The following is a 26,571-nucleotide window of genomic DNA, read 5'->3' on the forward strand; positions in this document are numbered from 1 at the left end:
TGGACTGTTCCCATGGGGCACAGGGTCAGAGCTGATTTGCATATCGCCATTGTCTAACCCAGGGTGGTGTGGAGTGCAAAAAAACGATGGATTTGGGCCCAGATCTTTGGACTGGGGTGAGTGTGTGACATTGATCCACATTAGGTCCATCACCTGTTGTGTTTGCATATTCCGCCCTAAGTGCGCTGGGGATGCCCAGACGTGGGTCCCAGGCACTCCACACCACTGGAGTCAAGCTAGCCGGGCTGATGAGAGGTGTTACCTCGAAACCGGTCCGGTCCTCGGATGCTTGATTCCGTTCTGGGAAGGACATGGCTTTTGTAGTTCGGACTGGACTGTTCCCATGGGGCACAGGGTCAGAGCTGATTTGCATATCGCCATTGTCTAACCCAGGGTGGTGTGGAGTGCAAAAAAACGATGGATTTGGGCCCAGATCTTTGGACTGGGGTGAGTGTGTGACATTGATCCACATTCGGTCCATCACCTGTTGTGTTTGCATATTCCGCCCTAAGTGCGCTGGGGATGCCCAGACGTGGGTCCCAGGCACTCCACACCACTGGAGTCAAGCTAGCCGGGCTGATGAGAGGTGTTACCTCGAAACCGGTCCGGTCCTCGGATGCTTGATTCCGTTCTGGGAAGGACATGGCTTTTGTAGTTCGGACTGGACTGTTCCCATGGGGCACAGGGTCAGAGCTGATTTGCATATCGCCATTGTCTAACCCAGGGTGGTGTGGAGTGCAAAAAAACGATGGATTTGGGCCCAGATCTTTGGACTGGGGTGAGTGTGTGACATTGATCCACATTCGGTCCATCACCTGTTGTGTTTGCATATGCCGACATGGTGGGGGCCTTTGAGACTGTACGGTAGGCCCCAGGAGAAGATCAAAGGAAATGACAAATGGAGTGAAATTAAATGGAACTCAAGAGAAGTTCAAAACCCCCCATTGCGTGTAACAAAATAGCTGAAAGAATAATAACTGTATGCACATATATTGGTAAAAATGCTAACATATTTCTTCAAATTCGTTTGTAGTTAATGTGCATTTATCTCTCTGATCATATCGATAAACCCTTTGTGACCCACCATGCAGAGATGCCTTTCAGCTATTTTGTAACACGCAATGGGGGGTTTTGAACGGTGGTGACTACGGACTTTAAGGGCATGTAACCTCACGGAAAGAAGTGAGTGGGGGAGCTGCCCAGTCTGTATGAATAATAGCTTTCTTTTTAAATAAATATAAAAAAAGAAATCGCCCTATTTAGGGGAATAGGAGGGAGTAGGGGGCTAGAAATCGAGCAGTGCCTCAGAACAGACAATGCAATAAATACCTAATATGTGATACGATCGGGGTAGATGCATCTTGACAGAGCCTTGTATTCTTTCCCTTTTTTCTTCACAGTAATATTGATCCATGTTGGTGGAAGTCCCTCCACGTGGGCTGCCTCCAAACAGGCCTAATTGAGGTAAGAGGTGGATTTGGACTGGGACAGGTTGACTGTCCTGACGAAGACCGCAGTGACCCACTAAATAGCGGGCGCATCAAGACGGTCGAAACATGTTGACCACCGCAGTTTAAAGGAGGACTGTTTTAGGATCTTAATTTCCTGCCTAAACACTGTCCATCCTTCACTTTATTTTTTAATCCTGGCCGGGAACCTACTAATAAAGGGTTTGACTAGGTATCAACGAGCCAGTTTTAATGAGCACTTCCTTACTGCACTAGTGGGTCTATCTGTAACCCAGTCTTGTAAGGGTAACACTTTGTGATTATTGTGAGTCATTTTTGTGTTTGTCCTTATGTGTGTTGTGATGTGTGTTTAGTGTTCCCCCTCCCTATGGTCCGCCCCCTGCGTGGCTACGCAGGGGCGTATTGTAAGCAGACCCGATGAGGAAGCATGTCACACGCATTTGTGTGTGAGTGAGGGCAGTTTTTTCAATATTAATTATTTTCATTGTCTTCATTTGGTTTTGTTTGTTTTCTTCCCACCCCTCAGTGTGTTTGAATGTGATGAATAGGTGGTTCGGGGTGGCGGAGTGTAAGGATTGACCCTCTCCCCTTCTATATGAAGCGAGGGATAAGAATATGACATATGAAATACGTGCAAAAGGCTAGGACAGGTGGTGTCCTCCAGAAGGGTCAATTAACTCAAGTTAGAGAAAGTTGGGGAGGAGCCAAGCAGGCATCCGAAATGGCCGCATAGTCGCTCGGCTCCGTGAGCCCTTTCGCCCCACACATACATCCTGACACTTATCCTGAGCCACGAAGGCGTACTTTAATAGGAGAAGGAGAACGATCACTTACCGTCTGCTCCTGAGGCTCCTACGTGCGGCAGACCCTGAGAACTGTCCCCGATTGCTCTGCGGCCCCCGTGGTGATGAGACCGGGGCGTTGACCTAGACGTGCAGCCGGCCGCGACTGCAACAACAACGGCCGCTGGTGGCGGTGAGGAGTCGGTCGGAGGGTGCCGATGACTTGAAGGGCATCCGATGGCAGTGACGGCCCGGTCCACTTGGCGGTGAGCCTTGAGGGGCTGCGTGGCGAAGCAGGGTCGGAGGGGGTGCATGATTCCTGGCCCCCTCCCCAATCTCTCTGCCCGGGCATAACCAAGGATTGCCCCCGAAATAGGCGGGCGGCTCCCGGGGAGCGGCAGGGATTTTGTTTAGCCTTTTGGTGACTCTCCCCCGGGGAGCCCGCCTCACAGTTTTGAGTCCCGGTTGTGCATCCCATAGCGCCCTGAATTGGGGCCTGGTCCCCGAGCGAGGTGAAGAGGGACGAGGCCGAATTGACTAAGATGGCGGCTGGCGCCCTCCTCTACGGACCATGTCCAGGTCGGACGGCTGTCACACGAATGGGGTCGGGATGCTGGCAGCGTACACAAGAGCCCACATCCAAGGACGTATTGGCTGCCCTAACGATTTTGCACAAGACCCTGATCTGTAATGCTCGGGACCTGGGCAGAAGAATGGCCGCCATTGCTGTCTCGCCGTCCCTAACGGCCACAGTTCGATCCCAAGGGAGTGCCGACGAGCCCGCAACTATGTCCACGGGGAGAGTCCTAGCTCCGCCTAGGTACCGGGAGCCGCCGAAGGACCCGGTTCCTGTGACCGCTCTGGCTGACATGGTTGTACACGTGAGTGTCTCTTCGGAGCACATGTTCAATTGGCGGCTGGGGAAACAACACCATTTTCCTTATTGGGCTGTCCCGGCGATGTCGTGGTGCTTTCCGGACTGTGTGACTCTCCTTTCTTGGATGGTACTACTGTGTATGGACTTTGGGAAGCTCCCGGGGTCAACGTCGACATTACCGGATCTCCGCTGTATATACTCGGATGGGTTTGGGTTGTTGTACTTTTCTGTGGCTACGCTCCGGCCTGACCCGCCCGGATCGTTTGGACCCTCCAGGCTGCTCTGTAAACCGATTGACAAGCGGACTTCTGGCGGTACCATTGCCAGACAAGGCCAGGGATGATATGGTTCAGAGTCTATTGGCCTTATTGTTGACTGACGGTGCATTGGGTATGTTTGACCGGGATTCCATTGCTGTTGTGGCCGGGGCTTGATGTTCTCCATTGATATTCTACTTTGCTTCTGGGATTTTCCTGGGTGTAGGGGTGAAGGGCGGGGTCGGGCGGCGAGACCGAGGGCCCTCCTCCGCTTATATTTTTTCTCTTTCTCGCTCTCTTTCTATATTTCGGGTCTCCAATAGGGCGACAGGCACGCTGCTGGGGGGGGTAGGCCATGGCCTTCTGCGGGAGTGCAGGGTGGGGGGTAGGGGGGATGGTGTTTATTCCGTATTTGTTTCTATGGCCCTTTAGTCTTTTTTCCCTTTTAAGTGTCGTCGTCATTCATGATCCCTGCAGTATGTTTAGTTTTGAGGAGTGGGGTTTGGACTTGTTACGTACCAGGTTTGTGCCTGCGTTTCTCCTGATTTGTGTATCTTACCCCCGATACTTCATTCGTATTTGTACTATTTGTGGATATCCTGATTTGCGCGCAGTATTGTAGGACCATGTATGACTGTACGTCACCCCTTTTTTTAGTTCCCTATTTGAAAATGAACCTTTCAAATCCTGATTTCAAGCTTGTACATCTGATCACAAGGTATGTCCTGGTATTTTTATGACCCCGGCTTTCGAACTGCTATAACTTTCCATATTGCTTGCTGTACTCCTGCTTTGATTAGCGGCCGGCCGGGATGGTTGTAGGCCCATACTTGTAAATGCTTGTAATACTAATAAAGGTTCCCAAAAAAAAAAAAAAAGTTAGAGAAAGTTATTGGTATAATTCTAAATGTTATATGGGATATTGAGGTACACAGCACCTGGATGAGGGTGAAGGCCACAACATCTGCCAAACAACACAACAGAACACACACAGAGGGTAAACATGAAGACAAACACGTGCTCCACACCATGGTGATGACATTAAAAAAGTAGACTGTGCATGGTCTTAATGCTCCTGGCAAGCAGCTTCTGTACTTCATGGCGGGGAGACATTTGCCTTGTGCAGTAGATACATCGTCTTCCAAAAGAATGGTTTAGAATGAAGTAAAAGACATTCCCTGGACGATACGATTCCTCACTGGGGAAAGATAAGGGTAGTTGGGATCCTGCTGAAACTCCTGTATGCAGGATCAACCCAATAAATACGGGAAGACAAGAAGTAGAAACCATAAACAATTAGCTTTATTTATGCTTCAAATGATTCCCAAAAAGAATTCTTGTTGAGTCGATTACTAATAAACTGACCGTCGCACAAGAGGAAGTTATCATGGGGGAAAGTCCAGAGACCGGTCAGCACAAAGAGTAAATCAGATGGATTGTCCATCAGACACCAGGCGTAAAGAGGCTGTGACAGGTGGAACTAAATGACATAGATGGTAAATATCACACCAAGTAGACATACACCATACTTTTCTCTCAATAGCCCGGAAAACATATGCAAGACTACACCATTTCCTGGTGTCATCCGCACTTGTGTAGAAGATACAAATCACAAAAATTAATCTCATGACCATATCAGCTCTTGCGTCCATTGAGCTGGCTATCCATGTAGCAGGACGACTAGGGAGAAGAACCAGGTGGCGACTTAATGAAATGACGTAAAGTGCTGTAAGCTCACCGTACAAGATCTAGAAAGTTGTCTGTTTTTCTTTCTGGAGGACAACAACGTAGGGGACGTAGGTAGCAGGGTGCAATGGAATGCCCTACAGACTGTAGCAAGAGGGGAAATCCTATCAATCTGAGTGAAGCTAAATAGAGAAAGACAAGATAAAAGAGAGTCTCTTGAAAGCCAAGTGAGTGAACTAGAAACTATTAATAAAAAAATAAGTCATCCCAATACAATATGGGGAAAACCTAATGGACTCAAGGTTCAATACAAACAAGGCAGAACACGTCCTGCTATGCATCAAGCAAAAATACCATGATAAGACAGGCAGACTGCTGGTACGCAAAATGCAGGCAAAAATAACAAAAAAAAGGGTGAAGAAAATTCAAAACCAAAACAGCGTGTGGGATTTACACAATGACGGAGGGATATCAAACACATTTGGTGCATTTTTATGAGACCTCTACAAGGAAAGCTTCAGATGACAAAATAATAGACTCTCTATCCATGGTACGGATACAAAAGCTGAGAATAGAACAGAAATAAGAATTAGGTAGACTCATAACAACAGAAGACGTGATAATGAGAATAGCCAAAGTAAAAGTAGGTAAGTCCCAGGCATGATGGTTACTGTGCAGTTTTTGTTTACAAAACTTTCTGCACATAAATTGCCCCTCTCTTAGCTGGGCTCTTTAAGGCCTTTAATAAGACCAAAGGTGTAACAGAGATAATGATGAAAGCGGTGGGCTCCGTGGTCCTTAAACCAGGTAGAGCCTCATTTTTATGCGGTTCATATAGACCCTTGTCCCATATCCCTGTTAAACGTACGTTAAGATCTTCACAGGAATAATGTTGGCAAAGCTAGGGAGGCAGCTGCTAGCTGGGTCTTGAGGAACCAGAGAAACATGTCCCTGTCCTGGGCAGGAGATGTGGAGAAAACACAAATAAACTGTTTTTCATCCTATATAAGGTAGACAGAACCTGGAATGGAGCGCTGATGATCATGTAGGACATGCAGAAAGTGTTCGATAGGGATGATTGATTCTCTCTTGAACGAATGTTGTCTGCTGTTGGGTTGGATGATAGTTGCTCAGTGGATACGACTGACCAATGGCGATGGAACGGGAGAATGGCACCACTTCTTATAGATTTTGGACTGAAAGGCGGACCGGGCAGGAATGTCCACTCTCCCCATGCTCTTTCCCTCACTGTAGAGTCACCTGGGGACAGAGTTAGACAGAATGAGCAAATAAAAAAGGTGAAGATAGGAACAGAGGGGAATAAATTAGCAATGAATGCAGATGACATTATGGTTACCCACCCAAGAAGCTCACCGTCTGCACTACTAATCGAGCTGAAAGAATATGGGGCGATATCAGGCTTCAAAATTAACCCAACCAAATTGCAAATCTTAAACCTATCCGTCATGTAAGAAGAGATAGCTTTCTTCCGGCAGTTATACCCCATTCAATGGGCAAACACCAGTTTACGTACTCAGGGATCCAAATAGCATCCCTGATTGAGAAAACAGTAACAGTTAACGATTTGGTGAAATCTCTAAAGCGGAAACTGCAAACGAACAATAAGGGGGGACTATCCTGGTGCGGATGAAGAGCAGCAGTAGACAGACTTAGCTTCCTAGGATATTTTATATCATTCAAACAAATGCTAGCCGATTTCATGTGGACGGGCAAGAAAAAGAGATTTTCCAAATCATTGCTGCAAAACAACCCGGGAGGGTGGCTGGGAGTCCCAGACATCACATGATATTTCGAGGCGAGCCTGCTGCTATATATGGTGGGGGGGTGTGAAGGGAATCGGATATGCATTGGTGCTTCATTGATAGATCATAGCGGGGACAAGTTTAAAAGGGATGCCTTTGGTTTAGAGAGAGAGTACAGACCCTAGGGGTCTATTTGTCACTTGATAAGGTAGCGATGGCACATAACCTTTCTACTTCCCCATTATCCTTGACTCCCTTGGTGGGAAACTCAGATTTCGCACTGGAAATAGACAACAACCTAAATAGAATGCAGCCGCAAGAGTGGGAACGATGCTTGATGAAATCGGGATACGTTTCTGCGAATCCCTCAGAAGCAACATTGCTCCCCCGAACTGGGGAGATTCAGATATTCTCAGGTGAGATCCTGGGTTCTCCACCCAGAAAGCAAACACTTGATGGCAAGCCTTCTCAATAGATATGAGCAGTGGGCCATCAGAAAAGACGATGATAAAAAGCTGATGTCAGAATTATGCAAATTGCTGCAGAAACCCAAAGATGATGGGAAATCCACTGGAATGAAATGCTTGGAGAGGGAGCTAGGGAGACCATTAACAGAACGAGAATGGGAAGAAATACATACAAGACGGTGTAACACTGCGAGACCCATATCGATAAGAGAAACCCTGATTAATATCTCAGCATCTAGATACCACACCCTTACTGAGTTATGGACATGGGATATACTAAAGCCAGATTCCTACTGGAGGGGATGTGAGAGCAGGGGAACACTAATACATCTGCTGTGGGAAGACCCTAAACTATAGACTATTGGAAAGGGATACTGGACATTATAGACAAAATGTTTGCTCATTCCCTACCCAGATATCATACATACTTAATACTGCGGCTTGCTAACTGACTGTCATACTTTTTATATTCACAAAGTGTGAGACACATTCCCTGATGCTGTGTGCAACTAAATAATGTATCTTAGGTCAGTGGGGCACAGGTAATCTGCAGTGCCATCAACGATATCAAGGATTAGGCGTACAAGATCTGGGTCGCGATGGCCTTGGAGAAGGATGCCTATAAGATGGCACAAAAACCCTTTGCATTTATAAAAGACTGGGCACAGACACTATGATACCAAGCTGAAGAATGTGTGGAAATCACCTGCATAAACATCTATGTGTCCTTAATGTACCTAAGGAAATAGTGAGTCAAACACTAGAGTCTGACAGAAAGAACGCAACGTGAATAGCTTGAAAATAAGATTGACTATAATCAATGTAGACAATCAGAAGCAACTGGTGTTATGGGAGGGTGGGGAGTATGAAGTTGATAAAGGCAGGAGTTACTTTATTGGACTCTCGTGCTGGTCCGCAGGTGTAGGCAAGCTCTTTGAGGTTTTTGGCAAAACTGGCTAAAAATATGAATCCTAAAAATTCTAAAAACTAGGTACTTAGACAGGTGCCTCAAGGCAATAGGCTGGGAATTCCAAGCCTTAGTGAGTTCTCTGATACCTTCTCAGGATTCCCTATTTTTGGCATCATTTAAAGGAAAGGCCACTGAAGAAAACAGTGTGTGCAGGTCAGTACCAAGACAGAAGTTGGTAAATGAAGTGGGGACCTTTGCCACACGTGGGTTTAAAACAGTCTCAACAAGACTTGAAGAAGATATGTCTATGCATCAACAGCTAGTGCAGGGACTGCCAATATCCAGCTATAGGGACATGAGAAGGAAGTTTGATTTAAATGCATTCTGTAGAAGTTCAATCCTAAACATAAGGCCTACTCAATTTTAAGGCCCTTGCACCATTAAGTCTAGAACCAAACACTGCTAGGATAGTGTGTCTTTTCTGGCAGAAAGGGAAGGGTTTTTTCAAAACCTTTAGATGAAAAACATGAGGTTGAAATTTAGGGACCTGTGCCTTAAATGAAAGCTCATCATTAAATATCATGCCTAGGTTTTTCGCAGTCTGAGAAGGAAGAGGACAGGGACCCGGTGCCCCTGGCCACCAACCATGAGCCCAGATTGAAGACGATCCATCCAGCACTATAACTCATGTTATGTTATGTTATTTAAATGTATATATAGGCGCAACAGCTACCCAAAAGGGTTTCCCGTCGCCCATCAGAAACAGCAAAAGATGGTGGAATGGAACTTACTGATTAAAAAGCCAGGTTTTAAGTGACTTGCGAAAAAGTAAAAGGTTAGTCTGTGTGCGAAGAGACATCAAAAGAGCATTCCATAAAACAGGGCCCAAATAAGAGAAAGAGCGGCCACCCTGTTGCGTGCTTATCTAGGTTCCTGATCGATACTGTGACCTTATGCCCCTATTCGGCTATAAATCCATTTATTCCCTATATTGGCATAACCGTTCAAGTGCGATTTTCTGAAAAGTCATCTCTGGCCTCACACGAACAGAGCCACATTCCAGCATGACTCTCTGCTACTTCCTTTGCGACCAATTAGTGCAATGACAGAGCAGCAGTCACTATCTGATATTCCTAGATAACACTCCGAGTTCTTCAACAAGATAAAAACTTAGCAAACCTGGAAATCCCCGCTTGCTATGTTTTGATTAGTAATGGAACTCTAATGAGCAACTGATAACTGTCACTTCCTAGTGACATCTTTAATTGACGTCTTATGTCCAGCAAACTTGCGTCAAACCCGGCACCTGTCAGGTATAAATATTACCAACGTTGCCTTAAGCAATGTGAGATACGAGCTGTGAGTTCGTTGCCTGTTGCTGATGCCAGCTGCCTGCATGACCCTGTGTTGGTAAAAACTAGCACTCTGTCGCTGCAGCCTGCTATCCTGTGGTGGTGAAGCTGCTGATTACCATTATCGCCGCTACAGCGCGAACTATGGTGCAGTACGCTTAAGGAGCTGAACAGCCGTCCTCTGCGAAGACATCCAGCATATTCCAGCTGCCCGCGGACGCTGTCACCCCTCCTTCCTCGACGCGCTGAAGAGAAGCCGCTGCCTTTCTCGTGCAGAGAAATCCAGTCCCAGCGCTTCCGGTTTACCCTCGCAGGTGACTGGGATATCGAGAGAGACCCCTGAAGGAGATACCAATCCTCCATCATTCTATTCAGAGGTATGGTGTTGACTAAACCCTTAGACGAGAATTCTTGAAACAAACCTTGGCAAAACCAACTTAACTTAAGCTACTTACTTACTCCCCTTCTCACGTGTTAGGCTTAGGTCAGGCACACTGGGGTAGGCTTAGTTAGAAGCACCAGTTGAGTACGTTAGCCAAATGTATATATGACTGTATATATGTTTTATTACTTTTAAACCATTGTATGGCTAAGAAACCATATCAATGCTTTTACAGTTCTATTTCGCAATACTTATCTTACTGTACGTACTTTTTATAATAACAATTATTGCAATTGTGGCAATACATTTCTCTTGTACGAGAAGAAAGACTGTTCAATAAATGTTAACCCTTTATTGACTAACGCCCGTCTCTCTATTCTCTACATCTTGTGAAAGTAAACTGCACTAGACTGACTGAGTGAAATACATGTCTATTGTTTCACACGACCCTAGAGATTGACTCTTGATCTGAGGAGCAAAGTTGTCATGTTGCACGGTTGTTGGAAAACTGAATCCCTTCTTGTCTGTGCCAAGGAAGCTGATCACTTCCTATGCAGAGAAGAAAGTTTCCAGTGACCTCTGAGCTAGTTGGTAACACAACCCAATTAAGTTTAGCATAGTCAGTGGAGGCCTGGAATATAAGCAGTTCCACGTCGATACTACTGTTTATGTTATTCCAATGCGCAGGGCCTAGTGGGAAACTAGGAACTACGCTACATGGCGCCCAAACGTTTGGTAAGGCGATAAACTAACGCAAGACTTATAGAGTAACTCAGTCGTGCATATTTCACACCCCTTTCTCCCGTAAATACTCCAATAGACGTCTGGAGTGGGTGAAAGGTTAAAAATCCGCCCGACCTTAGTAGGAAGAGATTCCTATGTAAAGCTCTGGTTTATTCAACGTTGAAGGATACAGTGTTCCAAAATATTGTGCACCTAATCTTTGTCTCCTTGGAGACCTACTCTGCAAAACCTGCATTTATACAATGTCAGTAGAAAATAACGGAACCACTGGGGCCGCAGCAGATGCGACTCAGCAAGGTCCCGAATACACAGACCCGGATGCAATAATCATCCCGGCACATTTAAGAAGATCTATAACTTTAAAACTTATAGATAACGGACTGACACATCAAGGTGGTACAGTAATTTTCGTGATAGAGGCTCACGAATATCGGCAGACAGAGGTATTCTATTCATGGATAAACTTTCCAGCGGTAAACGCTAGAACAAAAGAGTTTCACTATTACAAAATAGAGGAACCTCCGGGAGAGTACGCTCCTTTCGAGGAGATTGAAATCCCACTTAAATTTCAAGAGCACCTGCTCTGGTTTAATGGCGCCCTAAAACATACTGATCAAATAACTAGGCTCGGTCCACTAGGTAGACCAGGAGCCACGTGGCCGGTTTTAGCCAGCTACACACCACATCCTGACATTGCAAGAATGTCTAGAGAAGAGCTGTTAGTACAGCTAAACACATTAATAAAAATACATAGGCAATTAGTCCAATATGTAATGCGGACTGCAACAGTCCAGCCAGCTGTTAATGTACCACAGCTGACCCCTCATCAGGGGAACACAAATAAAATTACACCACAGAACATACAGTCATGTCTTGGTAAAACACCCGTAAAACGGGAACAAATTCCTTTCTGGTTAGCACAGAAAATCACTCAAATAGAGGCAGTATTTCCTGATACTACCCCTATTGAGAAACACAGAATCTTGACCATCTGCCTTCCTATGGGAATCGCACCACACGTGGAGGACTGCGACACTTGGGGTACAGTCTTTGCTTCCATTTACACAAAAACACACGGTGTTCCGTCTATGGCGGTAATACCAGAAGTGCTAAAACAGATTCAAAATGAATTCGGTCCAGAGCCCGCTTTAAATCTAGGTATGAAATTACTGAAAGACTTCAAGCAGGTCACGGCTATATTATTAGCCAACATTAAAGGAGAAGCAGCATCTGTGGCGATCCGCCAGAAGTTGAGGGAAACAGATATAAAAGATCCTGTTGAGCTTGCAAAAATCATAGAAAAATGCTATGAAGAATTAGGTAGAGACAGCTTGGGTGGAAAACCAGTTAAGCCCCAACTGCTCGAAAATCCTGAAAAATTATTTATTAAAAATAATTTAAACACTCCTAAAAAGAGCTGGGATGGAAATAAACAATCCACTCCCAAGGAAAAAGTTTTCCAGTCCAGAGGAAGGTCTCCTCGACGGAGGGAAAGAACTCCGACTCGAGAACGCCAGTCTCCCCAACGGGAGCCCTCTGAGAAAAGATATAACCTTAGAAATAGGGATAATCTGAAAAAACCTGATAGATATCAAAGTATTGATACACGTCCCTCTCGATCTCTCCACAGAATTCGGAAAGAAGAGGACGGTCAGACCCAGGAGAGCACACCAAGTCCAAAGACAAGGAACCTGCTCAAAATAAGAAATCTCAATTTCAGAAAAAGAAGGTAGCCAGTATTAGAGTAATCAACCATGCCGAGAATACTGAGGACACAGTTGAAAAACGGGGGTGGGCATTGACAATGTTGGACAGTGCAGCAGAGATCAGTATAGCGCGCAAGATCTTGATGAGTCATCTGGAGACAGTGGATACGAATGAATTCATTCAGGTTGAAACTGCCGACGCCAGACTTAGCGAGCCCCATAAAATATACGAAATAACATTGCGTATAGAGGGTGATAAGACTAGGAAAATTAAGGGTCTATTTTGGGATAAGCTCTCAAAAGGCTATGATATTCTGTTAGCTGAAAAAGATTGGCCCCCAGAGTTTGTCAGGGAGTGCCCTCGTGGCGAAGAAGTGATTATGCCTGCCTTCTCGAATCACATTCCGATTCACAAAAAATACACATATGCAAGGAAATGGGCAGTAGCCCAGGCACCTGCATTATATAAAAATCATGTAGGATGGGATGAGGATTCTCCTCCTCACAAAATCCAACTAAAAAATGAACCAACTGCCCAACGGCAGTATCCCATAAAGCAAGAAGCTAAAAAACAGGTCAGGGAGATCTTAGATCAACTTGAGTACCAGGGGGTGATTGAAACATGCACCTCTCAAATGAACAATCCTTTGTTTCCTGTCTCCAAGCCAGACAATTCATATCGTCTAGTTTTGGACTACAGACATCTTAATACGTGTTGCAAAACTTTTGCAGTACAAAACTCGCATAGTGCAGCCCTAATGAATAACATAGTTAGGAAAAAATATAAAACGACATTAGACATATCTAATGGTTTCTTTTGTCAAAACATTGCACCGGAAAGCAGATATTTGACCGCTTTCTCCGCATTTGGGTCACAGAAAAAATTCTGTCGACTCCCACAGGGGTTCAAGAACAGCCCAGGACTATTCTCAGCTAGGGTAACAGAGTTACTACAAATCTATGATGATGAAGCATTGTCTTACGTAGATGATATTTATCTCACAGACGACGACTTGGATACTCACTTGAAAAGAGTGAACACCATTATACTTGGGTTCGCAGCAGAGGGTTACAAATTCAACTTTAAAAAGTCCCGAATTGCCCATCTGACAGTACTATTTTTAGGGTACGAATTATCAAGTGAAGGGAAAAGCCTAGCGGACAACTTCTTAGAGAAGTGCGCTGTACTCCAAGCTCCAAAAACACTGAAGAATTTACAATCCATTCTAGGTTTTCTGAATTTCGGAAGAACTTACATACTAAATTACGCAGAAAGGGTTAAACCTCTCTACGAACTAATAAAACCTGATTTAAAACAAATCAATTGGACTCAAAAACACACAGAAATTTTGAGATCACTGCAAACAGACATGTTAGCAAAAACAAAATTAGACACACGTGACAACACACGTGACCTTGTAATCCGAGTCATCCCAGGAAGATGCGGATTCACGTACCTGACCTCTAATGAGGGAGAAAAGGTACCTATTTCAATTAAATCTCACTTGTACACACAGGCAGAAAAAACATTCAGTCACACAGAAAGAACTGTGAAAGCAGTGCAAATCGCATTAGCAAATGAACGAGAACTAGCACACGGCAAACAGATTAATATCCTTACAGCAGAATCCGCCTTCGAAGCGCTATTCAGCCCAGTAAACCTGCCTACAGTGTCACTGGATCCGAAATGGATACAGTGTATAGATTCTCTAGGAGCGGAAGACGTGAAATACTATTTCGCCCCGCAATTTGAAGAACTGAATGATTTAGAATATGAAGAAGAATATCCTCTGCCAATCGAAATTCTGCCTCTCCCACAATATGCCTGTATAATCTATACAGATAGCTTTGTACAGCATTTCAACGTAGAGAGAAAATCCTACGATGCAGCATGTGCGATCATTAAAGGTCGTTGGCTGTGCGGTAAATTCAGACCGAAAGTAACAAAAACTGAATCTGTAAGAAACTGTTCGGTTCAAAGAACTGAAATCAGATCTTTAAAGATGGCGCTAGAAAATGCAGAACGCGAATTCCCCACACTTATAGTGTGCGATTCTCATTTTTGCGTCAACTCTTACAATAACAAACTGCAGAGTTGGATCGAAAACGACTACAAAGATGACACAGGTGCCACAATAAAGCATAAATTGCTCTGGAACGAGGTAGCTCTTTTACATAAAGAACTACAAAAGACTCACGTGATTCACGCACAGAGTCTTCAACGTGATGGCGTTCACGTTGCAGGGAATTCATTGGCTAATACAGCCACCGCGGAAGCAACTAAACCGGCTTCCGTAGCCACAAAAAAGCGTACAGATAAGTACATAGACGGGGAAACCATGCTGGCAGTAAAAACGACCGTAAAAGGCGACTGTGCAGCACTACCCGTAAACTATCCACTCAATTATGCATACATAATCGATGCAAACTCCGTTCCTTTTGCTCGAATCCCTGGAGTGGGGGACAGAGTAATTCCAAACAGGAGCAGGAGGGGCTTCCTCTTACTGGAAGCACACATGGGGTTGGGTCTGAGACACCAAACAATCAAAGCCTCTCTGAAAGAATTACAATCAGAGTACTGGTGGCCAGGAATGAGTATAGATATTCAATGTTTTGCTCAAAATTGTGAAAACTGCAACCGAGATCGCAGAAATGAACAGGCCAGTGTAGTTTCAGGATCCCTTCTAGACAGCATAAGGCGGTCTATCTGCGCAATCAAAGAAGAGAAGCGCGTCCCAGTGTACACAGTTAAGGCGAAAAGCACTTAAAAATGAGGTCCCCAGCGCTCGGCTGACGCTAGAACGGTTATAAAAGATTTGCGAGTCTTTATCGGCACATACGCAATTACCACGTTCCATTCTGACCAGGGTCCTGCTTTTAGCTCTCGAGCTTGTGGGGAGGCCATGGCCAGCATGGGAATTGGGTTGCGGTATTCTTGTCCGTCATGCCCCGTAAGGGAATAGTGTGGTAGAAAGAAAAAACCGTGACATAAAGCAATCTATAACAGCGAAGGTATTAGGTTCAGGCGCTGGGTGGGTCAAACATTTAATAAGTGTCCAGACTAGTCTTAACAACATGCCAAGAAATTCTCTAAAAGGTTTCAGCCCATACGAACTATTGTTCGGAATTAGAATGAACGTTCAGGACCTCGATAGTCAGATGTCAGTGGTACAAGAAGAAAAAACGCAGTTTGATGTAAAAGACCGTTTGGCTGTTTTACAGGAACTGAATGAAACAAGAAAATCATTAAGCAACATAAAGTTAAAGCAACAGCCAAGTACCACTGACGAGGCACCACCCGCAACAGCCCCAGCAAGGCCTGTCTGGATTCCAAAGATTGGGGATCTAGTCAGAGAAAAGATCGCGGTTAAGAAGGAATTTGGGCCTTCTTACAGAAAAGCAGTACCTGTCTTAGCAGTCACCGGAACAAGATCAGTTGTGCTACCGCCCCTTGCTGGTAAAAAGGAGAACAGAGTCGTGTCTATCGATCTGGTAAAACCACAAGCATGTGGCCTATAATCAACAGTAGGCCCAGTGGACTCCCAAGAAACAACAGAATACCCAAACTTGCAACAATCCAAGAGGTTCAAACTGAAAGACTCATCACATTCGATCAGCCTGCAGTGCACAATGAAGGACTATGCAATATTGCCATGGAACTCGTGCCTCTTGAAACACAGATTGAAACAGTTCGTCAAGAAACAACACCAGTCTACACTAATGTGGCATCAGAAAGTGCTACCGAGAGACAGATTGAAAAAACAATCCCATCAATTGACAGAACTGCCTCTGGTTATTTCATCAACTTCGACAACTTCTCTGAAGATTTAAATGACCCCGAAGTGATGCCAGAAACAAAAAAGTATTCTAAAGAAAATACAACAGGACTCCTTCAACAAATCAAAGAACTATATCTGGATTCACCGTTGATTGAGCATTGGATTATCTCAGGGGTATTCATACTCCTACTATGCCTAATTTTAGTTTTAATTTTAGGGAAGTTCATTACAATTGAATGGACACAGCAAGTCAGAACATCAACCTAGTCCTGAAACCACACAGATCATCCCACGTGAAGAAAAGAGAACTGTCAACAGTAAATGTCACAGCAATTCCAATACCTGGTGGGGTGGTATGGGAGAAAACAGACTATGAGATATATGGTCCGGTCGAAATCCTGAAGTATCCTCATCAACTAAAGGTTTCCTTAAGTGACTTTGTGACACCTAGTACATTCTCTGATGATTGGGACTTTAACAGTATTAATGACATGATGTCTGATTTAGTAATGTCAGCTAGATTCACAGATCATGATTATTTACAAGGTTCATCTAGTTATGAGCAGTTATTCTGTTACACCCATTATGGGGATCATTACTTGCATAAATCTGCACAGCCTAGAAATGTTTTTATGTATAATCAATGGGAACATTGTTCTACACCACCTAAAAGCAGTTCTAAAGCATTTTTTGAGAAATTCAAATATTTTTCAGGGTTTAACACCAGTGATGCAGAAACGTTTTATTATAAACTGTTAGATAAAACAGGAATGAAAACAATGCTGACAAATTCTAAATTGATATATTCAGAAGCATTTTATGACAAAATGATGACATTTGGTTTTGATTATTGGAAAAATAATATTGAAACGAAAACAATTTGGGGTACAAAAGATTGGCAGGTACAAGGCATAGAAGCACTATTTAGAACCTGCATGATACCTGAACAAATGTTATTTTTAAATGACACTGTACACCAAACATCTTGTCTTGGCCTAGCTAAGATCAAAGACCTTAAAACACCGTCTATTCCAAAGCCAATACCTGAGAATACAACAGCTGATATTGAGTTAGACGTGTCACAAATTTTACATTTCAACAGAACAAATCCTGATTGGAAAAAGTGGTTAATCTGGCCTACAGACACAAATAGCTGTCAAGATAGATTCCTGAATAAAACACAGGGGTTAAAAATGACCAGATTAGACCCTAGATATTCCCAGAGACAACATCCAGGGATTATAACAACATACAGTGTAGGGAAACTCTGCCTAGAATGGCTAACTACGTCCACACTGGCTGAAATTAAGCAACACTTCTCTTTATTAAAAGAGGGTGCTGATTTGCGCGATTTCATTCTTGGACCACGCAAACAGCGTCAAAAGCGTTTCATAGCGACCAGTATCTATGCTGCTTACAACGAGGCGTGGAAAGTAAAGCAAATTGAAACTGCTGAAAAAATACGAGAAATCGATCGTATTAATTTGGAGAAATCACTTTCTGTGGTAGACAATGGGTTAATGACTCTGTCTTCCAGAATATATTCTTTGGACAATATTGTATCCTCTGCCTTTGATGTGATAGACAGAGATTTGCTAATGTTACAACATGGCCAATCTCAATTACGCTCTATTATAGAATTAGGCTGGACGCTGCAAAATCTTCGTTCAGGCTATGTGCCTTGGCGTTTAATCAACACAACGTCATTATTTTCCAGTTTTAACCTTACTGATAAACAGATCAGTTTGGCACAGAAAGGAGCAGACTATACAATCCTGAGCATCGAAAAACTCGAGAGATTATCATTGACAATGTCAGAGAGTCCTGTCATTGAATGGATAATACACGGAATTATCACAATTCCGATAACAACTTTCCGATTTAAAAAGTGCCTTGAGTACATACCTGCTGGCCAATATGAACAATTGGGTAAGGGATATGTAAAATCCGAATGGAAATTACCATACACTCATTCTTGCTATAGTGACAGTGACAAAAATGTATTTCTTAGTGGTGACAACTGTAAACACTCACTAAGCGGTATACTTTTGTGTCAGGGTATTAATTTACACGGAGCATGTGATGGAAATTCAAACAACCTTTCATGCCACCAGCTAGTCACACCTGCAACTCAGATAGAGCCCTTCTTTATGCAACTCGCAAACGGGAGTTACATTCTTAGAACGGATCACAGATGTTGTGGCCTGACGCCAGGGAAAAGTTATCTAATACAAGTAACGTCCATGGTCAAATGTTGTATGCAAGCATTGTTTGCGAGCGGGTCTCCAGACATAGTGACTCCCCTCTGGCCTCGTCTGAATCTCTATTCTATACGAATTGATACATTAAGCAAAATGAAATCTGTACTTTTACAGACAACAGTGCCTATAACGTCATCTAAAGAGACGTATGATCTTCTAGTCGCAAGGACGGCTACTGAAGTTCATGACCTTTTATCAACAAATTGCCCCGTGCATTTCGTAGAAATGTTCAGCCAACTCCTTAACATGTCTAGTGCAACAAGCATCCCAGGCATATTTAAGACAGTCTTTACGGGACTGCTAACACCCTTCCAGGCAATTTTGGGAATCTTTCCTAATTTTGTGCACTCCATTTTTGGCGGCATTCCACTATTTTTGGGACTCGTTGCAGGGATTCTATTTTTGACCATCCTGCTACGTTATGGCAAGCCTCGGCTCAGACATAGCTCCCATGGGAATCGAAGAGACAATCCTAGCAATGCGCTACCGGGACAGGATAACTAACGTCCTCGGATTGGCCAGGCTGAGAGATCTAAACATGACCTGGTTCCTTTCATTCAGACCGATATGGCAAAATTGCATTTTACCTGTGCTACGGTGTATGCTTTGCGGCGATGAATGCGTGTTGGACATCTGTCTTTCACTTCCATCAGCAGTACCAATGGACGTCGATACTTTGCTCAGTCCAATAACGGCTCACGCATTGTGTTGTCCCCAGCGGCTACCAATCCTGATGACGGCATTTGTGGATACTCCTGTACTACAGCCAAGTGGTATCAGTGGAGCGAGTGACAAAAGCAACATCATCCAGGTACAACGTTCTGTGAGCATTGCTGGTCCTGCCTTCGATGACAGCAATCATTCTCACACCTGCCAAGTTACAGCGCTATCTAATTTGGTTGAACTATCACCTGAATTTGTAGACCAATTCTTTGAGAGCCTGTCTGATACGATGTTCTCACCCACAGAGAAACAATAACTTTTGAGAAGCTTTCCGACACACAGCGTTCCCATGAACTCTGAATTCGGCCTTCAGTTTTGATCAACAAAAACTGCCAGGAGCTTTGGAAATCTATTTTCTTTGAATTGGACAATTTTTTTAATATTGACCCTTTTTGGCACGAACAATTCTTTGCTTAACGTAAAAACTATTCTTAGAGAACAGAAGCTTCACACTTCTATTTCTAAACACATCTAGAGACATAACAACATAACACCAGCCTCTAGCACACATGTTATTACAATGCATTTTTATGTGATGATTTATCTCGCCTTTCTTCTGTCAGAGATACTTCATGTGTAATTCCTATTGCATAATCGTTCATTGACTTCATATGCAATAATTTTTGAATGATTAATATGCTTTAAAAAACGTACAGTACCTAAAATCCATGTATTACAAGTACGCCTATTTCGAATGCATTTATGTATTTTGGGGTGGGCAATGTTACACATGCATCTTATTGCTTAGTTTTAGTAATTTTGATGGACATGAAAACGTGGAGTGGGTGTTGCGTGCTTATCTAGGTTCCTGATCGATACTGTGACCTTATGCCCCTATTCGGCTATAAATCCATTTATTCCCTATATTGGCATAACCGTTCAAGTGCGATTTTCTGAAAAGTCATCTCTGGCCTCACACGAACAGAGCCACATTCCAGCATGACTCTCTGCTACTTCCTTTGCGACCAATTAGTGCAATGACAGAGCAGCAGTCACTATCTGATATTCCTAGATAACACTCCGAGTTCTTCAACAAGATAAAAACTTAGCAAACCTGGAAATCCCCGCTTGCTATGTTTTGATTAGTAATGGAACTCTAATGAGCAACTGATAACTGTCACTTCCTAGTGACATCTTTAATTGACGTCTTATGTCCAGCAAACTTGCGTCAAACCCGGCACCTGTCAGGTATAAATATTACCAACGTTGCCTTAAGCAATGTGAGATACGAGCTGTGAGTTCGTTGCCTGTTGCTGATGCCAGCTGCCTGCATGACCCTGTGTTGGTAAAAACTAGCACTCTGTCGCTGCAGCCTGCTATCCTGTGGTGGTGAAGCTGCTGATTACCATTATCGCCGCTACAGCGCGAACTATGGTGCAGTACGCTTAAGGAGCTGAACAGCCGTCCTCTGCGAAGACATCCAGCAGATTCCAGCTGCCCGCGGACGCTGTCACCCCTCCTTCCTCGACGCGCTGAAGAGAAGCCGCTGCCTTTCTCGTGCAGAGAAATCCAGTCCCGGCGCTTCCGGTTTACCCTCGCAGGTGACTGGGATATCGAGAGAGACCCCTGAAGGAGATACCAATCCTCCATCATTCTATTCAGAGGTATGGTGTTGACTAAACCCTTAGACGAGAATTCTTGAAACAAACCTTGGCAAAACCAACTTAACTTAAGCTACTTACTTACTCCCCTTCTCACGTGTTAGGCTTAGGTCAGGCACACTGGGGTAGGCTTAGTTAGAAGCACCAGTTGAGTACGTTAGCCAAATGTATATATGACTGTATATATGTTTTATTACTTTTAAACCATTGTATGGCTAAGAAACCATATCAATGCTTTTACAGTTCTATTTCGCAATACTTATCTTACTGTACGTACTTTTTATAATAACAATTATTGCAATTGTGGCAATACATTTCTCTTGTACGAGAAGAAAGACTGTTCAATAAATGTTAACCCTTTATTGACTAACGCCCGTCTCTCTATTCTCTACATCTTGTGAAAGTAAACTGCACTAGACTGACTGAGTGAAATACATGTCTATTGTTTCACACGACCCTAGAGATTGACTCTTGATCTGAGGAGCAAAGTTGTCATGTTGCACGGTTGTTGGAAAACTGAATCCCTTCTTGTCTGTGCCAAGGAAGCTGATCACTTCCTATGCAGAGAAGAAAGTTTCCAGTGACCTCTGAGCTAGTTGGTAACACAACCCAATTAAGTTTAGCATAGTCAGTGGAGGCCTGGAATATAAGCAGTTCCACGTCGATACTACTGTTTATGTTATTCCAATGCGCAGGGCCTAGTGGGAAACTAGGAACTACACTACAACCCATACGGGATAGTCTAATCTTTGGCACCAGAAATTTATTCTGAGTAGTAGATCTAAGGGTGCGCGAAGGCAAATAGAGGTGAGCTAGATTTTGCACATGCATGGTGTTGTATTTCTCTCTAGGACCCTAATTCAATATTCACGATTCATGCCCTTATGTGGTTATAACTAATAATATCCTTATAAAGGCATAAGAATCATATCCATATTTAGTAATAGCCCATGCAGTCCAAAACACGGCAAGGCTACTCCCATAAACTCCTAGAAAGCACAACGCGTTCTTTAAACAAACCAAGCCTCCAGCAGCCCGGGAAAACCCCCTGCTTTTGTTTTGATTTGCACAAGAACTCCTAGAGTCCAGAAAGAACTGTTAGTTCTTAGTGACGTCTTATGTCCAACTTTACGTCAAACCCAGCACATTTCAGGTATAAATATACCAACGTTGCCTTAAGCAAACACACGGTGGTTGGGAGCAGAGCGACTTTCTACTTGCCCGGGAGCCCAGCTGTTATGTGAGCCGACGGAAACCGCCCCTCCCCTTGACGCACTGAGAGAGACGCTGTCTTTTTCTCCAGCCGAGAAAATCCAGCTCCGGTGTTCCCAAGTCACCCTCGCGGGTTGCTGGGAGATCGAGTCCTGAGAAGCGAGATACAAGACCTCCTTCATTCTATAACCAAGGTACGGAGCTGATTAAAATCTTGGAGAGAATTCTTGATTCAGATACTTGGCAAAAACTTAACTTAACTTAAAAACTGCAACTTACTTACTCCTTCCCACGTATTAGGCTTAGGTCAGGTACACCGGGGTAGGCGTATTTAGAAGCACCAGTTGAGTTTGTTAGTCAATGTTTTTATGTATGTATATATTTTAACCATTTTAAAGTATCATATGGCTAAGAAACCATAATAATGCTTTTACAGTATTATTTCATAATACTACTTTTACTGTACGCACTTTACTTTATAACAAGTATTGCAATTGTGGCAATTCATTTCTCTTGCATGAGAAAGAAGACTGCTCAATAAAATAACACCTTTTATTGAAAACGCCTGTCTGTCTATTTCTCTGCACTCTGGTGGAACTAAGCATGCACGATTGACTGAGTGAAATAGTTGCCTATTGTTTTCACACGACTCTAGAGATACACTCTTTATTCTGGGGGAGCAAAGTTGTCATGTTTATGCCGTTGTCAGAAACTAATCCCTTCTTGTCTAAATCAGGACGGTTAACCCTTTCCTGAACATTCGAGAAAGTTTCTAGTGACCTCTGAGCTTGCTGGCAAAACTAATTGAGTCTAACATAGTCAGTAGAGACCTAGATGACCTCAGTCCTACGTCTACACTGCTGTTTAAGTTATTCCAATGCGCAGAGCCTATTGGGAATATAGGAACTACACTACAATGGGAGCCGTGCCATGCTTAATTCTGAACATGTAGTTCAGATCTTTAAACTTGATACGAATTTCAACCCTTATTCAGTGTAGGTCCCTCAAGGAAGCAGAAATAGAAGCTGCTTTGGGAATTCGGCAGAGCAATCTGGCAGCGGAGATGTGTACCCTCTGTAACTTTCGTATCACATCTTTATTAGCTTCAAGATAGAGGATGTTACCGTAGTCCAGTCTAGACGGAACAAGAGCCTGGACTACGGTTCTCTGAGTGGGGCTAGGTAGCATCCACACAATTTTTCTCAGCCATTTCAGAATGGTGAAACATGTTGCAGCAACCTTCATGGCTTGTTTATGCACATATAACAAATTGTCAATAATAAAGCCAAAGTTGCAAACATGTTGGGAAGGTTGTGGTACTGCACCCATTTCTGTGGGCCAATGTTGCGGACCCCAGAACTCTTTGTCTTTCCCCAGCACCAAAATGTTTATCTGAATTACATTTCAAACCATTACTGGCCTCCACTCCACTACTTTCAGGAGGCCAAGATGAAGATGAAGATGAAGACAAGCCTTGTCGCTAAGAATCAACTGGGTATCATCGAGATAGCAGATGTATGTCAGAGGGAACTCGCTAATAATCCAGACAAGAGGAGCAACATAAAGGTTGAAGAGTGTAGGACTCAAGGAGGAGCCTTGAGAGACTCCACAGAGCATTGACCTAGAAGCTGATCAAAAAGGAGGCAAAAATAATGTCTGGATATAACGTGCAGCAAAGTACCTGATCAATTCCAAGGCCATCATTCTCACACCCACTCTACTGAGCCGTCCTTCCTTACAGTGACAAGTTCATCAGCCGCATGTTAGTGAGAACGAGTGGTGGCTCTCAGATGTAAAATGCCTGCAGGACAGGGATCATCTGGTGAGCCGGATTTATGGTAATCATAACCTTGACAGTTTGCTCTGGTGTGATGGGACCAAATGCAGATAAGATGTGAGTGGATGCACCATCCACCAGAACATTGGCCGGTAGTGCAGACCAGGGGGTTGAAAAATCTTGATAGATGATCTGAATTTTATTTCTGTAGTAGGATGACATGGACCGCACAGGGAGAGAAATGAGGGCAGTCTGATGGACACTCCCTGGATTAGAAAATTCTTTAGCTACTTCTATGTTTCTGGAGTTACATTATTACAGACATAGAACTCTGATAAAACAACTCACATTCGGCTCATGCCTAGTCTGCATGGTCTGGGCTTTGTAGCATTTAAATGCGGTCACATTCTTGACTATGACTTCAGGATGATAATCTCTCTGCTAAATCCTCCCAAGCAGCTTTCACTTCCACTTAACCACCTACAATGCCGCAGTATACCTGTTTCCGGTCCAGGGAAGACATGGCTTGGCAGTTCGGGCTGGACTGTTCCCATGAGGCACAGGGTCAGACTGAATTGCCTATGGCCATGTCTGAACTGGGGTGGCAGAGTGGGCTAAAGAACGGTGATGGATTAAACCCAGATCTGTTGATTGGGTGTGAGTGTTTGATTGGTTCAGATGCTCTGTCCATCACCACCCCCTTTTGTACCGCTTTTGGCCGCCATAAGTGTGGCAGGGTATGCTCAGTCCCTTGCTCACTTTGCCACTGGATTCAAGCAAGCCGGGCTGAAGACGGCTGGAATGCCAGAAACCGGTCCTCAGAAGCTTGTTTCCGGTCCAGGGAAGACATGGCTTGGCAGTTCGGGCTGGACTGTTCCCATGAGGCCCAGGGTCAAACTGATTTGCATATGGCCATGTCTGAACTGGGGTGGCAGAGTGGGCTAAAGAACGGTGATGGATTAAACCCAGATCTGTTGATTGGGTGTGAGTGTTTGATTGGTTCAGATTCTCCGTCCATCACCACCCCCTTTTGTACCACAGTATACCTGGGTGCACCAGGTATGTCACGGTGGGAAGGAGGGGTCTGCACCGAGGCAATTACATCCAAAGCAGCTACCAGCCATGAGCTAAAATTGACACTGATAGCCTGAACATCACATGTCACACTACATGTTGCAGCAGCAAATAAATCTCTTAGGCCCTGATTATGAGTTTAGATGTTTTTATTTTTATAGCACCTGATATATAACAATGCCATAGGGGAAGGTCATTTATCTGGTGCAATAAATAACACCTATTAAGAGTTGGCGGTCAATAACATGTGGATTTTGGTGTTTAACGCAACAAAACTCGCATGATACAGTAAATATGTATGCTTTTCCCCTGTTAAATTTCAGATTGACCTGCCGAAATGTATCAAAGTTTGAAGTATTTCACGCATTCAATAATTATCATATGTTTTAAATACGTAAGAACTTGTCATTCCAACCCGTGCGTAAATAGGGGTTAACACACGGAAACTGGAGTTATGTTGCACTTTTGGTAGTTTGTTGCGATCGAACTGTAAAACATGTACCCCTTGCGTTTTATGATTGGTTCCCTCCAAAGCCTGAGAACAGCTTTGAATTTGAGTGGCTAGTTGACCGGAGCCCAACTGTCACTGATTCTGAATATAAGTTGGCCTGTGAGTTAGTTTAGATATCACCTTCTTACTTCAAGGGGCTTCGTACACTTGCCCAGAGGCAAGAAACCTTGGCTATCTCCCCAAATGGGTATGCACTATACTCCAGCACTGAGGAATATAGCTGCTGTTGCTTTAACTTAAAAGGAGAAATTGGACGACAACTTTGGCATGTTAAATACAGGCCTTCATCCAGCCAGAATTACAGAATTAGCTGCTTGACGTGTTGTTGTTAGAAAAATGATCCACAAATCGGGGATTTGTTGCGGCTACCCAGCTCAACTCAATACAGCTCCGAATTGTGTGCAAAGCTCCCATCTATGCATTGAGAAAGGATTACAACTATGTGATATCAGGTAAGCCTGGAAGAAGTCAAGAGGCTGTGTAGATCACTGTGTGAAGATGAGGCCAGCATGGGATCTCTTGGTCTCTTCCCTCCATCACCAGGTAGCCCCTTCTTTAGTACGTGGAGTAGTGCTGGCCGGGATCGCCTTGACATTTGCAACTCGGAATAGCCCTCTGCCACCTGCAGTGAATCCCTGAGGCTGCTCCCCAAGGGTACAGGTGGCAAAGCCTGGTACCTAATTGCAACCTGCGAGACTCCCTGGAGCTGCCTCTCCTGACTTTGCGCCTCAGTTACACTGCCCGTTATAGACTGTGCTTCATTGGCTTTTAGACTGTGCTTGCTATAGGAAGCCTTCACTTCCCTGACTGTGCACAGCTACTGCTGTCCCCTGCGCCCCTGAGGACTATTTCATAAGATGCAACAGTCCTGGACCTTTCTGCAGCAGCTGCAAATTGCCACAACAGTGCTGAGCAAGAGATTGTTACTTGCCACCGAGGTGGTGCACCAACGTCGGGTGGAATCAGCTCCTACAGCTATGAATGCTGTGATGATATAAGTAGAAATAGCATTACAAGAACTTGCACTCTCTTGAAATCACTGCACTGTGGCAAGACCGATTTATGTCTGCTCTAGAAATCTTGTTGTTAAATATTTGGTCCACCATAAGCGTGGAAGGTTATACTCAGATGTGAGTCCTTGCTCATTGCACCATCAGGATTCAAGCAAGCCGGGCCGATGACGGCTGAAATGCCAGAAACCGGTCCCCGGAAGCTTGTTTCCTTCCCAGTGTAAGAAT

Source organism: Lissotriton vulgaris, chromosome 9 (genome assembly GCF_964263255.1).
Source record: "Lissotriton vulgaris chromosome 9, aLisVul1.2, whole genome shotgun sequence".
Taxonomy (NCBI): domain Eukaryota; kingdom Metazoa; phylum Chordata; class Amphibia; order Caudata; family Salamandridae; genus Lissotriton; species Lissotriton vulgaris.